Raw genomic sequence first — 16,702 nt, 5'->3', positions numbered from 1 at the left:
TGGTGCCTGCGGGTGTGTCATTTACCAGATGATGTATTACAATGAGTGTATACTGTGGCTCAAGTTCCAATGGAAGTTGACTTTAGGATGGACTGGTTGGATCTCCTTGAAGTCCAAGGGACTCTCAGGAGTCTTCTCCAACACCACACTTCAAAAGCATCAATTCTTCGGTGCTCAGCTTTCTTCACAGTCCAACTCTCACATCCATACATGACCACTAAATAAACCATAGCCTTGACTAGATGGACCTTTGTTGGCAAAGTAATGTCTCTGCTTTTGAAAATGCTATCTAGGTTGGCCATAACTTTCCTTCCAAGGAGTAAGAGTCTTTTAATTTCATGGCTGCAATCACCATCTGCAGTGATTTTGGATCCCAAAAAATTAAAGTTTGACACTGTTTCCATTGTTTCCCCATCTATTTCCCATGAAGTGATGAGGCCAGATGCCATGATCTTCGTTTTCTGAATGTTGAGCTTTAAGCCAACTTTTTCACTCAGGAGTGTGTAGATGGTACTTAAATGCCATTGGATTTCCTCACATGGATAATTCTCACTCAAGGGATTTCTCCTCATGTGACTTGGCTTGTAGTGGGACTCCATGGAGGGAACTCCACTTGGTTGCCTCTGCTCAGGTACTCTTCTGAGTCCCCTGACTCAGATAAGGCCATTTTTTATGTTTGTGGATTGGCTTGGATTTTGCTACTTTGAGAATGCAGGTCCCACATGTAGGTGGTCCTGAGCCAAGATTCCAATTATATGATTCCAGCCTGGGAAGACTAACTCTCTCTTCTTGCTGAGAACCTGGGAGAGTGCAAGGACACTCAGATTCTTGTTTGTGGATGACAGTTAAGTCCTGGCTCCAGCTCCAGGTTCTCATTAAATGCCAGGCCTGTGGGCTTTTATTATTATTATTATTTGCATTTTATTTATTTTTTTAAATTTTATTTTATTTTTAAACTTTACAATATTGTATTAGTTTTGCAAAAATATGGAACGCTTCACGAATTTGCATGTCATCCTTGCGCAGGGGCCATGCTAATCTTCTCTGTTCCAATTTTAGTATATGTGCTGCCGAAGTGAGCACCTGTGGGCTTTTAAACACCAGCTTCTACAGCCCATCTCTGGTCCTCTTGAAGGCCACGTAACCTTAGCTACTGCTCTATATCCAACACCTAGGGAATTCCCTCTTCCTGTCTTTTTTAAAAAATGGTATTATTTATTTACTTTTGGCCTTAGGGGCACACATGATCTTGCATTGTGGCTTTGGGCTTTTCTCTAGTTGAGGAGAGCGGGCTTAGTTGTCCTGTGGCATGTGGGATCCTAGCTCCTTGACCAGGGATTGAACCCAGGTCCTCTGCATTGGAAGGCGAATTCTTAACCACTGGCACACCAGGGAATTCCCTTTTTCTTGCCTTTGAGACATGTATTCTTAAACTATTTGAATACCCAAATATTGTAAATAAATTCTGTCTAGCATTACTATGTTTTAGGCATGGGAGGGAGTATTTTAGAATGTGCTTCATCAATCATCTTGACCTAAAACTTTAATAGAAGTTATTTTTAGTAAAATACATTTTTTATGTTAATTTTGTAAATTTATCTTTACTCATTCTTTTATTTTTCTGGCAGATTCAAGATGTTTCTTTGTCTTGCTTTTAGATGTATAATCATATGATATGTAAATAATGACAGCTTTGTTTATTAATTACATGTTTAAATTCCATCCTTTTCTAATTGCACTGGCAGGAAGTTCTAGAGCAATATCCAATAATAATGGTGCTATCAGACCCCCTCTTGTATCTGACTTTGTTAGACATGCCTTTAGTGTTTTAGCATTAAACACATTCCAGCTTTGGTGTTTGGAGAAGGAAATGGCAACCTACTCCAGTGTTCTTGCCTGGAGAATCCCATGGACAGAGGAGCCTGGTAGGCAGTTTTGGTTCTGAGAAATGTTTTCCTTATGATAAGGGAACACCCCTACATTTTCATTTTATTAAGAGGTTTATAAGAAATGTGGGGAGGAGTTTTATGAAATGCATTTTCAACATTCCTAAAGGCAATCAGATCATTCTTGTCTTTTGACCTATTGAAAATTAGTTTATACTGTTAAATTTCCTAATATGGAACCATCCTTAATTTCTTGATTCATGAAATGAACCTCACTTGGTCTTGGTGTGTTACTCTTTTAATGTATTTCTGGCTTCATTTGAGATATGTATATATATATATAATTTATATGTGGAGATATACATTTTAAAACTTTTCTTTTTCATTTCTATTTAGAAGCAAAAGTAGTTTGTAGCTTTTTTCAAAATTAGGTTATTAGATTAAAGATTTACCAATTTTAAATAAGGAATTAAGATATTTCCCATATGTCTCTGCTCTTGAATAGTTGAAACAGCATCAGAAGTATCTGTTTGTTCAGTATTTGAAAGATTCACAGGAAATCATCTGGGATGAGGGTTTTTGAGAAGAATTTTCTTAATTTCTTCTATGTCATTAATTTCTTTAGGTTTTCCATGTCTTTCTAATCTAATTTTGGTAAGATATATTTTCATAGAAGAGCATCAATTTTGTTTGTTTCCAATAAACTAATTATAATAGCACATAATAGTCTCACATGTATCTATCCTTCCTCTGTATATGGGACAAGTCTCTCTTTGGCATAATTTTGTATTGTTGTGCTTTTTCCTCTTGTTTCTTTCTTCTGTGTTGTGAGGTTCCAACATCCACATTTTTCAGCAATCCAGATTTTAAAATTACAAAGTTATGGCTTTTAGAGTTGTGTTTTTGTTTTCTTAATCATTAATTTCTGCTCTTACCTTACTGTCTCCTTATTCTGCCTTTTAGAGATTTATTTGACTTTTTCTAACTTCTTGAAATAGTAATAGGTGAATCTTGTATGCTTTGTTTTTATTTTTTGCTTTGGTTTCACCAAGGGGCATGCAGGACCTTAGTTCTCCAACCAGGGGTCAAACTCATGAACCCTCCTTTGGAAGCACAGGGTTTTAACCACTGGACTGCCAGGGCATTCCCCTTCATGTATTTTTTTTCCCTTAATGGCAGTAATATAACTAGGTTTTTCTGTGAAGTACCTTCTGTTGAACTTCCAGGCTATTACACTCACTGGATATAGCCTTTGGGATTTATTATATGTTTATTACATTTATTATAAGCACTTCTCAAGAGACTTTGGTACCTTAAACCCAAGGGATGAGATAAGAACACTCAGTGAGATTTGAATATGCAGAAATTGGACATGAAAATATTGTAATAACTGAGAAAAAATTGTAAGAAATTCTCAGATGTAGGGAAAGTTCAGATGTATTGTCTAGGTGGAAGGTATGGCAATAGGCAGGTAGCAGACATTTGGAGGGCCTTCCCTGGTGGCTCAGCAGTAAAGAAGCTGCTTGCAATGCAAGGGCTGCTGGAGAAACAGGTTGGATCCCTGGGGTGAGAAGATCCCCTGGAGGAGGCCATCAGAAACCCACTCCAGTATTCTGGCCTGGAGAATGCCATGGATAGAAGAGCCTGATGAGCTACAGTTCACAGAGTCGCAAAGAGTTGCACACGACTGAAGCAACTTAGCACACATGTAGACATTTGGAAGCCAGACCAAATGGATCTTGAATCCAAGGCTAAAGTTGACGGATTTCTGTAGGCTGAGGGAGGTCCTTGATGGTGGGCTTTTTAAGAGTAGAATGCTGCAAACTCAGAACGGATTGTGGAAGATGCTAGGACTAGGGTGCCAGATGCAGTAGACAGGGCAGGATGCCAGGGACGCCTGCATGATCAGAAATCAAGGCAGCTGGCATGAATGGATGAACGGGGCTCAGAAGATCAGGGCAGAGAAGCACGATTGAAGTGGTATGCATGAAAGTAATCACAGAAGTCTTTAGTGTTCTAAGGGAGTGGAGGGAAGAGAGGAAGAGTCAAGGATTAAACTGTATATAAAGGGATTTAAAGACAGGAGTCTGAGAAGGGGATCTGGAGGAGGAGACCATGGAGAGCAGTCATGGAAGCTGAGGGGCAGAGCTGCGCTGAGCTACAAGGAAGCGAAGCTGAACACGGGTGAAGGAGGGTGGGCTGGAGGTGAAGACACCCCTTTCTAGAGGATGCCCTCACTGCTAATACTAAACTGGTGAGGGTTAGAGAGCAGAATGGAAGCACTGGTGGGAAGTAAATTCTGAAGAGAATGGGCTCTTCACCCTTCAGATCTTTTCATTTTATTCACAATTAACAAACAAAATTAATTAGAGAATTGTTGTTGCTGTTGTTGGGACTAGGAGGTCAAACTTCACCTTACCTGTCTGGGTAGCATGTGTTCAGTGGAAGATATTAAATGATGTCTTTTGTCAAAGAGAAATAGACCTGAAAAAATAAATAAAACCAAGGAGATGTCCTAGTTTTAGAAAAGATTTTCTACAAATTTATTTTAAACAGAGGTCTGTCAGAGTACTAAAATATTATTTGATTTCAAAGACTATGGATATGCTGAACTTTTCAATGATATGATGTGCAAGGGATGCCTTATAGGCCCTCAATCAATGTTAGTTATGCCCCCCAACCACCTCCCACTCCCAATACATATCTATGCAAATAAGGCCTTGTGTTTGTTCAGAGGGAGCTTCTGGGCAGATCTCCTGCTCCTGGAGGGCTGTGGAAAAGGTCCCCTGTGCAGTCTTTTGTGACTTGACTACCAGCAAATCTTCACATTGGCTGTGGTGGACTCTGTGACAAAAAAGGGAGGCCTAACCAGATTTTAGACCCCTATGAACCCCATAATTGAGTCAAGCCTATGCCATGGTCAGAGGAAAGGGAATGTGGAGGAAAAAGACCAATGGGCTTCCTATGGGGCCAGTGACAAAAAGTCAATGCCAAGAGAACAGTGTGCATATATTCAAATGACATTATTATGTTATATGGTTATGAGAACAAAGGTTTCCCATTGCAAGATTATTTTTTAGCATCCTGATAAGCAACTGATCATGTCCGGGTCCACCAGCTCGGCACATCCTCCACTGTCTCCTTTCTCAGGTGGGCCACCTGACTTGAGAGAACCGAAAGCATGTAAAACCACACAGTGTCTACAGTAACAGAATTATCCTATTCCACTCTCTGCATCAATAACAGTTGACTATTTCAGGGACCTCTTGCCCACAAGATGAAAGGTGAAACTATTGCTTATTTCTAAAAGTTTCCAAAAAAAGTGATTTAAATGATCATTCAGTTTTTCAACAGAAAATGTCAACTGACAGTATATTTCCCAAGATTCTCTGAACACTTGCTGCTTCTCTTGTGGTGATCATCAATCTTAAACTCTTATTTCATGATCCTTAACCAATCCTAATCAAGCCCTTCCTTGAAAATGCTTCTGAAACTAGACTCCAAAGCATTTTAGCCATCCCAACTTTGCCTTCTCCTCTCAAGACACTATGAAGATTCTGTCCTACTGAAAAAAAAAAAAAAAAGAACTCAGTCTTGTCTTAACAACAAACCGTCCCGCTGCTCTTTGGGGGAAAGGCAGCATTTGATAATCTCATCTGACTTCTCCACCTCCCCACAAGTTCTGAAAGCCATTCAGAATTCAGACAAAGGTGATATGGGTTAGAGGTGCTTTGGTCAAGCAGGACAAAGACCTTATTCTATCTTCAACATGCATAAACCTAGGTGATCCACCTGGCCCTACATGTATATTCAATGTATTGTTGCTGGTGCTACTCCTCAGTCACTCAGTCTTGTCTGACTCTTTGCGACCCCAAGGACTGTAGCCTGCCAGGCTCCTCTGTCCATAGAATTTTCCAAGGAGGAATACTTGAGTGGGCAATTAACATAATGGTTATAAAGCCTTTTAATGAAAAGATATCATTTACTGTTGAGGTCCTTTAATGGACCGGAACCTGATGGTCCGGAGTCTACCGATAAGAAAGTAAGGAGAGAGAAAGAGGCTGATATTCCTCCGTTTATGCAGAAAGCCAATAAAGCCCCTGCACGTGGCTTGCTCTGTTCACAAAGGCCTCAGCCACCCTCTCGACAGGGTGAATGTGCAGAGCGCCTTCTAAAGAGGGTCTTAGAAGCCCAGGCAGGAAAGTGAACACAGAGGACCTCTGTGCTCCAAAGAAATAGCCTGAGAGAGAGAGAAAGAAAGCAAGACGCGGGGACCAAAGCTCTGATGGAGCAAAGGTGTTTTAATCAACATGGTGTGGACATATATACTGTAGTTATTCTCAGCAAAGATAAAGATTAAAATTCCAGACTTACAAAACATAGGTGATCCATATTAAAGAGAGAGAGAGCTGTAAATAATCACTTTTACCATATGGTTCATAAAAAGGAAGAGGGTACTTATCACCATATAGAAAAACTAAAGAAGGAAATGCCTGGATTCCTCGGCCCCCGGGAGAGGCTTGCCTCTCCTCTTAATACTTGAATATTCAGGAATTAATAAGGAACAGAGAATTCCTGACAGATCCAAAACAGTACACAGGAAGCCCCCTGTTAAATGCTTCCTGAAAATTCCCCTTGTTTTATTATATTTGTAAAAAAAAAAAAAAAAGTCCTGAGCAAATGAGTTTGGTTAGTATTAACCAACCTTATAGAAAGGCGACAGTAAACAACAAATATAATTATCAAGACAATTGCCAAAGTTACAGTTCTAGATCCGATTCTGTGGGTAATACTTTGAAACCATCCTCGTGGGTCTAGCCCAGATAATTTGTTCAGCTAAAGTTTCCAAATTAGGGGAAGAAGGCAGATTTTTAGAAAAAGTTTTAAAGATTTCCTTTTGCAGTAAATGTACATTCAGAGAGGCATTATCATGTGTATTTTGTAAATGAAATTTGATTTGTTCCCAGTTGTAGGCACTATGACTGAATTGAACAGGAGTAACACAAAATTGAGTAGCTTAAAGAAATAGAGGAGTTAAAACAAGTATATCAGTTCAGTTCAGTTCAGTTCAGTCGCTCAGTTGTGTCCGACTCTTTGCGACCCCATGAATCGCAGCACACCAGGCCTCCCTGTCCATCACCAACCCCCGGAGTTCACTCAGACTCACGTCCATCGAGTCAGTGATGGCATCCAGCCATCTCATCCTCTGTCGTCCTCTTCTCCTCCTGCCCTCAATCCCTCCCAGCATCAGAGTCTTTTCCAGTGAGTCAACTCTTCGCATGAGGTGGCCAAAGTACTGGAGTTTCCGCTTTAGCATCATTACTTCCAAAGAAATCCCAGGGCTGATCTCCTTCACAAGTATATAGTTTGCACTTAATACAAGTTACAGAATGTAAAGTCTTATTAAATTTTAAATTTCCTATGGCTATAACAAAAGGGGGTGGGACACAGGCCTGTATAAAATATGACTGATTATAGCGAAAGAAATAGTTACTAAAACCACGACAGGTCTCTGTGAAATGTCTGGCCCAAGTTCCAAATTTTTCGGTGTTTGCAGCAAGTTTCCAAACGTCCCATTGTTCAGGCCCAATTTGTTTATAGAGAATGATTCAAAGAGGAGGAGGGGTGCCATTGCACCCTCAAGCCAGCCAAGAAGTCCTTTGTCATGGTAATATTTCATTAGTAACCATTTTTTTAGTGTTTTTTGTTTTTCCCCTAACTCTTTCCCTAAAGTTTTAGTAGTGTAAACATGGTTCACAGTAAATAACCCAAACAACGTCCGAAGGTCTTTTGGAGGCGGGACGAAAACCCAAGTTTGTTGGCTGACGTTAATGCGTAGTACTGCTGGGCCCATGCACAAGGGAAGGACTTCATAGCCTAAAGAAATGTTAATTAGTGTTCCTTCCTCCCCAAGGTGTGATGGCTCCTTCACGTTCTAGGGAGGGAGCATATGTATAGAGTCATTAATTGAAAAGATTGTTCCTCTCTCTGTCCATTCAACCATCTGTAATAGAGGAGGGTTGGGTATTTGTTGAGCTCAAGCTGGAGGGGGGGGCGGGGGTTGGGGGGATAGGGGTGGGCAGCTACAGGGCAAAAAACTGAGCATTGCCAGGAGAATGTATTCAGGACTCCGAGGCAATTCCTGTTGAGAGACCAAATTTTCAGCTCGATTAGTAAGGGTTTTTATTTGTCCCTAAGTGGGGAGATCATAGGGGTGATGCTGCCGAGGGTGGTGTTTTCTGGAGATCTTTAGAGCGGACATAGCCCATACTGGAGTTTTTTCTTCCTGGGGTTCTTGTTGTTTCATCTCCACTTTGAATGCCAAGGGCCCCTTCGGGTCGAATCTTTCGAAGAGGTTAAAAACAATTTTTTTAAAAAACAAAACTGTATTAACAATAGTTATAGGTTTAGAAAATATCTTATGTTGGAATCTAGTAAAGTTTGCTTTAGATAAGGTAGACAGTAGTGTGTCTGTGTATACCCTCTTTTTAAAAATTTTTATTTGCAACTTTAGTGTGTGATGTGTTCTTTTGACTATATCTTGTGTCTGTGGATTATAAGGAATACCTGTAATATGTTTAATAGAAAAAGATTGTAAAAAATGTTTAAAGCATCTAGAAATACAGGCAGGGTATAACATGTTGTGTAGCCTCACCGCGAAGAGGTGTGGCCAGATAAAAGAGGAATTTGTGTCTATACAGACGTGTAGGAAAGAAAATGGAGGAAGTTCAGGGCACTGAGTTACATCCATTTGCCATAGTTCATTCAGTTGCAAACCGTGAGGATTAATACCTTGTGCGATGGGTCGAAGATTACCAGTCTACAAGTAGAGCAATTACTAATAATTTCTTTAGCCTGGCAGTATGGGATTTTCCATAGCTGGTGTAGGGAGCCAGCAATGTTATGCAACAGAGCATGCTGTTCCTCTGGAGTAGCAAAGGAAACCAGTTTATCAGCTTGTTCATTATCATAAGTCATGAGGCCCGGAAGACAAGAATGTGTTCGAATATGTGTAATAAAATGGGAGAATTGCCGTTTTTAACATCAGATTGTAGTTCCAAAAAGAATTGTTGTATAATAGGTTGATTGGGATTTACGGTGGAGGTTTCTATATTTTTAAACACAAAAACAGACTATGTAGACTCAGAGACTATATTAATGGGATAAAGTGAAAGTGAAGTTGCTAAGTCGTGTCTGACTCCTGGCGACCCCATGGACGATAGCCTACAAGAATGTAGGCAAATAACTTAAATAAGAGCATATAATTCATTTTCTTGGGCAGAATGAAATTTAGTATAAAAGACTTTATATTCCTTAAGAGACCAGAATGAAGCTTAGGCGTTTTTAGTCTCATCTATAGTTTTGCCAAGACAACACACTGGTCATAGCAAACACCCTCTTCCAACAACACAAGAGAAGACTCTACACATGGACATCACCAGATGATCAACACCGAAATCAGATTGATTATATTCTTTGCAGCCAAAGACAGAGAAGCTCTATACAGTCAGTAAAAACAAGACTGGGAGCTGACTGTGGCTCAGATTGTGAACTCCTTATTGCCAAATTCAGACTGAAATTGAAGAAAGTAGGGAAAACCACTAGACCATTCAAGTATGACCTAAATCAAATCCCTTATGATTATACAGTGGAAGTGAGAAATAGATTTAAGCGACTAGATCTGATAGATAGAGTGCCTTATGAACTATGGACAGAAGTTCGTGACATTGTACAGGAGATAGGGATCAAGAACACCCCCATGGAAAAGAAAGGCAAAAAGCAAAATGGCTGTCTGGGGAGGCCTTACACATAGCTGTGAAAAGAAGAGAAGTGAAAAGCAAAGGAGAAAAAGATATAAGCATCTGAATGCAGAGTTCCAAAGAATAGCAAGGAGAGATAAAAAAGCCTTCCTCAGTGATCAATGCAAAGAAATAGAGGAAAACAACAGAATGGAAAAGACTAGAGATCTCTTCAAGAAAATGAGAGATACTGAGGGAACATTTCATGCAAAGATGGGCTCAGTCAAGGACAGAAATGGTATGAACCTAACATAAGCAGAAGATATTAAGAAGAGGTGGCAAGAATACACAGATCAGATCAGTCACTCAGTCGTGTCTGACACTTTGTGACCCCATGAATTGCAGCACGCCAGGCCTCCCTGTCCATCACCAACTCCCAGAGTTCACTCAGACTTACGTCCATCGAGTCAGTGATGTCATCCAGGCCATCTCATACTCTGTCGTCCCCTTCTCCTCTTGCGCCCAATCCCTCCCAGCATCAGAGTCTTTTCCAATGAGTCAACTCTTCACATGAGGTGGCCAAAGGACTGGAGTTTCAGCTTTAGCATCATTCCTTCCAAAGAAATCCCAGGGCTGATCTCCTTCAGAATGGACTGGTTGGATCTCCTTGCAGGCCAAGAGACTCTCAAGAGTCTTCTCCAACACCACAGTTCAAAAGCATCAATTCTTCGGTGCTCAGCCTTCTCCACAGTCCAACTCTCACATCCATACATGACCAATGGAAAAACCATAGCCTTGACTAGATGGACCTTTGTTGGCAAAGTAATGTCTCTTCTTTTGAATATGCTATCTAGGTTGGTCATAACTTTCCTTCCAAGGAGTAAGCGTCTTTTAATTTCATGGCTGCAGTCACCATCTGCAGTGATTTGGGAGCCCAGAAAAATAAAGTCTGACACTGTTTCCACTGTTTCCCCATCTATTTCCCGTGAAGTGGTGAAACCGGATGCCATGATCTTCGTTTTCTGAATGTTGAGCTTTAAGCCAACTTTTTCACTCTCCTCTTTCACTTTCATCAAGAGGCTTTTGAGTTCCTCTTGACTTTCTGCCATAAGGGTAGTGTCATCTGCATATCTGAGATTATTGATATTTCTCCTGGCAATCTTGATTCCAGCTTGTGTTTCTTCCAGTCCAGCGTTTCTCATGATGTACTCTGCATAGAAGTTAAATAAACAGGGTGACAAATATACAGCCTTGACGAACTCCTTTTCCTATTTGGAACCAGTCTGTTGTTCCATGTCCAGTTCTAACTGTTGCTTCCTGACCTGCATACAGATTTTCAAGAGGCAGATCAGGTGGTCTGGTATTTCCATCTCTTTCAGAACTGTCCACAGTTTATAGTGATCCACACAGTCAAAGGCTTTGGCATAGTCAATAAAGCAGAAATAGATGTTTTTCTGGAACTCTCTTGCTTTTTCAATGATCCAGCAGATGTTCGCAATTTGATCTCTGGTTCCTCTGCCTTTTCTAAAATCAGCTTGAACATCTGGAAGTTCACGGTTCACATATTGCTGAAGCCTGGCTTGGAGAAATTTGAGCACTACTTTACTAGCGTGTGAGATGAGTGCAATTGTGTGGTAGTTTGAGCATTCTTTTGCATTGCCTTTCTTTGGGATTGGAATGAAAACTGACCTTTTCGAGTCCTGTGGCCACTGCTGAGTTTTCCAAATTTGCTGGCATATTGAGTGCAGCACTTTCACAGCATCATCTTTCAGGATTTGGAATAGCTCAACTGGAATTCCATCACCTCCACTAGCTTTGCTCATAGTGATGCTCTCCAAGGCCCACTTGACTTCACATTCCAGGGTGTCTGGCTCTAGGTCAGAGATCACACCATCGTGATTATCTGGGTCGTGAAGATCTTTTTTGTACAGTTCTTCTGTGTATTCTTGCCATCTCTTCTTAATATCTTCTGCTTCTGTTAGGTCCATACCATTTCTGTCCTTTATCGAGCTCATCTTTGCATGAAATGTTCCTTTGGTATCTCTGATTTTCTTGAAGAGATCCCTAGTCTTTCCCATTCTATTGTTTTCCTCTATTTCTTTGCATTGATCGCTGAAGAAGGCTTTCTTATCTCTTCTTGCTATTCTTTGGAACTCTGCATTTAGATGTTTACATTTTTCCTTTTCTCCTTTGGTTTTCACTTCTCTTCTTTTCACAGCTATTTGTAAGGCCTCCCCAGACAGCCATTTTGCTTTTTTGCATTTCTTTTCTATGGGAATGGTCTTGATCCCTGTCTCCTGTACAATGTCACGAACCTCATTCCATAGTTCATCAGGCACTGTATCTATCAGATGTAGGCCCTTAAATCTATTTCTCAGTTGCACTGTATAATCATAAGGGATTTGATTTAGGTCATACCTGAATGGTCTAGTGGTTTTCCCTACTTTCTTCAATTTAAGTCTGAATTTGGCAATAAGGAGTTCATGGTCTGAGCCACAGTCAGCTCCCAGTTTTGTTTTTGCTGACTGTATAGAGCTTCTCCATCTTTGGCTGCAAAGAATATAATCAATCTGATTTCGGTGAAGAGCTGTACAAAAATGATCTTCACGACCAAGATAATTACGATGGTGTGATCACTCAACTAGAGCCAGACATCCTGGAATGTGAAGTCAAATGGGCCTTAGAAAGCATCACTATGAACAAAGCTAGTGGAGGTGATGGAATTCCAGTTGAGCTGTTTCAAATCCTGAAAGATTATGCTGTGAAAGTGCTGCACTCGATATGCCAGCAAATTTGGAAAACTCAGCAGTGGCCACAGGATTGGAAAAGGTCAGTGTGCATTACAATCCCAAAGAAATGCAATGCCAAACAATGCTCAAACTACTGCACAATTGCACTCATCTCACACGCTAGTAAAGTAATGCTCAAATTTCTCCAAGCCAGGCTTCAGCAATATGTGAACCGTGAACTTCCAGATGTTCAAGCTGGTTTTAGAAAAGGCAGAGGAACAAGAGATCAAATTGTGAACATCCACTGGGTCGTCGAAAAAGCAAGAGAGTTCCAGAAAAACATCTATTTCTGCTTTATTGACTATGCCAAAGCCTTTGACTGTGTGGATCACAGTAAACTGTGGACAATTCTGAAAGAGATGGGAATACCAGAGCACCTGACCTGCCTCTTGAGAAACCTGTATGCAGGTCAGGAAGCAACAGTTAGAACTGGACATGGAACAACAGACTGGTTCCAAATAGGAAAAGGAGTTCGTCAAGGCTGTATACTGTCACCTTGCTTGTTTAACTTATATGCAGAGTACATCATGAGAAACGCTGGGCTGGAAGAAGCACAAGCTGGAATCAAGATTGCCGGGAGATATATCAATAACCTCAGATATGCAGATGACACCACCCTTATGGCAGAAAGTGAAGAGAAACTAAAAAACCTCTTAATGAAAGTGAAAGAGGAGAGTGAAAAAGTTGGCTTAAAGCTCAACATTCAGAAAACGAAGATCATGGCATCTGGTCCCATCACTTCATTGGAAATAGCTGGGGAAACAGTGGAAATAGAGTCAGACTCTATTTTTTTGGGCTCCCAAATCACTGCAATTGGTGATTGCAGCCATGATATTAAGAGACGCTTACTCCTTGGAAGGAAAGTTATGACCAACCTAGATAGCATATTGAAAAGCAGAGACATTACTTTGCCAACAAAGGTCCATCTAGTCAAGGCTATGGTTTTTCCAGTGGTCATGTATGGATGTGAGAGTTGGACTGTGAAGAAAGCTGAGCACTGAAAAATTGATGCTTTTGAACTGTGGTGTTGGAGAAGACTCTTGAGAGTCCCTTGGACTGCAAGAAGAATCAACCAGTCCAGCCTAAAATCACATCCATTAGAACTTGAGCCACAGTATACCCTCATTGTATACATCATCTGGTACATTATTACTATTACTCAGTCAGTTGTGTCTGACTCTTCGCGACCCCATGGACTATAGCCCACAAGGCTCCTCTGTCCATGGGACTCTCCAGGCAAGAATACTGGAGTGGGTTGCTATTTCCTTCTCTGGGGGATCTTTTGACCCAGAGATCGAACCCCGGTCTCCCGCACTGCAGGCAGATTCTTTACCATCTGGGCCACCAGGGAAGCCCAGATTATTCTATTAAAAATATAATTATTTTTAATAGAGTTTATCTAAAAGTTTTTCTCTCATTTACATATATATGTGTGTGTGTGTATATATATATATATATATATATAAAGAGTTACCTTTTTGTTGACAAATTAATTTACCTTAAACCTAGACATAATAAAAGTATTATATAATGTTGATGACTTAAGACATGTCCTAATTAGATTAGCAAACAATTATATTAAATTATGTTTATACTTAAATAAACATTATATTTAATATTAAGTATTTTTTAGTTTACATGAATTTGAATTTAAATAGAGCTCATTAACTGCATATTATCTAAAAACAAAGCTGGTATATTGATGGCAGCACCGCTGGATGTTGAGGGTTTGAGGAAAAATATTGGAATTTGCCCCAGATTTTTGATGAAGGGGACCTGGGGGGTCCCCATTTGGAGTTTCTCGGAATAGGTTTCCTTTTAATGTCAAAAATAGATTTACAGTCTTTGGCCCAATATATTCCTCTACGGCAGCGAGGGCAGATTTTTGGAGGTTTTTTATTTTTATTTTTTTCTTTTTCTTTTTTTTTTAAGCTTTCTTAGGGCAGTCCCTTTAAAAATGGTTCTTATTTCCACGTATAAAGCATCCTTCATTTCCCTTTCTTAAGGGAGCAACCATTGTTTCAGCTACCATTTGCATCTTTTGAGTTTCTAATCCTAGATTGCGACAAGCCTTCAAATAATCAGTAATAGTCCCTGTCTCACGAATTGGAGCTATAGCTTTTTGACATTCCTGATTTGCATTTTCATAAGCAAGTAATTTCTCTAGTTGCCTTTTGGCTTCTTCTCCAATTACAGTATGGGAAATAGCAGTTTGTAATCTAGCTAAAAAACCAGCATACATTTCCCTAAGTTCCTGAACAGTAAATAAGTGATGAAGTAAAATAGAAAAGTGATGGGGCTTTCCAGCCATTTTACCCATGTCTTAGTACTTACTGGCCTTAATAGGCCCTGGGGTCACTCCATCCGAATCTGCCTACGTGTACCAAGCTCCTGTTCTGGGCGCCACTTGTTGAGGTCCTTTAATGGATCGGAACCTGGTGGTCCAGAGTCGACGATAAGAAAGTAAAGTAGAGAAAAAGAGGCTGATATTCCTTGGTTTATGCAGAAAGCCAATAAAGCCCCTGCATGGGACTTGCTTTGTTCATGAAGGCCTCAGGCGCCCTCTCAACGGGGTGAAGGTGCAGAGCACCTTCTCGAGAGGGTCTTAGAAGCCCAGGCAGGAAAGTGAACACAGAGGACCTCTGTGCTCCAAAGAAATAGCCTGAGAGAGAGAGAGAGAGAAAGAAAGCAAGACACAGGGACCAAAGCTCTGATGGAGCAAAGGTGTTTTAATCAACATGGTGTGGGCATATATATTGTAGTTATTCTCAGCAAAGATAAAGATTAAAATTCCAGACTTACAAAACATAGGCGATCCATATTAAAGAGAGAGAGAGTTGCAAATAATCACTTTTACCATATGGTTCATAAAAAGGAAGAGGGTACTTGTCACAGTATAGAAAAACTAAAGAAGGAAATGCCTAGATTCCTCAGCCCTGGGAGAGGCTTGCCTCTCCTCTTAATACCTGAATATTCAGGAATTAATAAGGAACAGAGAATTCCTGACAGATCCAAAACAGTACACAGGAAGCCCCCTGTTAAATGCTTCCTGACAATTTACTAGGAGACATACAGAAAATAAAATTCATTGTGCTCTAAAATTATGCAAGGGACATAATTCGTCATTTAAAAAAAATAATGTTCTAATAACAGCTATGGTGTTTCAGTGGTATATTAGGTGTTATTCTTCTTCCCTTTGTTATCCCCAAACTGGGTTCATTTCTTGATGGATGTCAACCGAACCAGTCATAAGGAGAAGGAAGTGTTTGTTACTTGCAGTAAGTAAGGAGACCATTGGCGATCTTTCCCAAAGCAATGTCTCCAGGAACAGCAAAATTGGGGAAGTTTTAAGCTGAAAGGGTATATGCATACTCATTAAGGGACTTGAGCAGAAGAGAAGTTAGCAGAGAATTTGGGCAAAGGTTGACAGAGTCCCAAGCTCTAGTAGACTGAAGTCACAAAATTCAAGAAAGGTCAACATCATCATCCCTTTATTGTGGTACTTCAGTCACTAAGTCATACCTGACTCTTTGTAACACCAAGGACTGTAGCATGCCAGGCTTCCTGCCATTCGCCCTCTTCTGGAGCTTGCTCAAACTCATGTCCATTGAGTCAGTGATGCCATCCAACCATCTCATTCTCTGTTGATCCCCTTGTCCACCTGTCCTCAGTCTTTCAAGTATCAGGGTCTTTTCCAAAGAGTCGGCTCTTCGCTTGAGATGGCCAAAGTATTGGAGCTTCAGCTTCATTATCAGGCCTTCGATTGATTTGTTTGATCTCCTTTCTGTCCAGGGGACTTTCAAGAGTCATCATCCCTTAGGTTTCTGTTGATCTAATGATTGAGTGCTGGAGAAGGGGTCAAAATTCTGCAATAAACTTCAAGAAAGTGCTTTATGCTAATCTATATCATTGAAACAGAATTGGAAATCTTTTTTCAATTTGCCCTTTTGTCAAGAGGGAAAATGGCAGGAAGCCTGGCCTGCTACAGTCCTTGTAGTCACAAAGAGTCAGGTATGACTTAGTGACTGAAGTATCACAATAAAGGGATGATGATGTTGACCTTTCCTGAATTTTGTGACTTCAATTAGCAAACAACTAATTTGCTATATTTTCTATTGTTCTTTGTCTTGTTTGATAACAGTAATATTATTCTCTTATGAACATTATTACTAAGGCCTGTTCAAGGGTGAGCTTTATGGCCAGGCTTAGATCATAAAATAGCTTATGGCCTAAAATGGCTTTCCTACATTAAAAGGGTTTACCTGACTCTTTTCCTCTGAAGACCATC

General features: G+C 40.3%; 1 non-coding gene across 1 annotated transcript; it reads right to left on the bottom strand.

Annotated features, from left to right (window-relative positions):
- Nucleotides 1–981: 981 nt before the first annotated feature.
- On the bottom strand, nucleotides 982–1,083 carry LOC147375499 (U6 spliceosomal RNA). Its single transcript, XR_015161769.1, has one exon. It is a non-coding gene; the product is annotated as a U6 spliceosomal RNA (small nuclear RNA).
- Between the last annotated feature and the right edge of the window lie 15,619 nt (nucleotides 1,084–16,702).

Source organism: Bos grunniens, chromosome 3 (genome assembly GCF_055505025.1).
Source record: "Bos grunniens cultivar Pamir isolate PY7600 chromosome 3, Bosgru_T2T1.0, whole genome shotgun sequence".
Classification (NCBI taxonomy): domain Eukaryota; kingdom Metazoa; phylum Chordata; class Mammalia; order Artiodactyla; family Bovidae; genus Bos; species Bos grunniens.
This window is presented reverse-complemented; position numbering and strand designations above follow the sequence as displayed.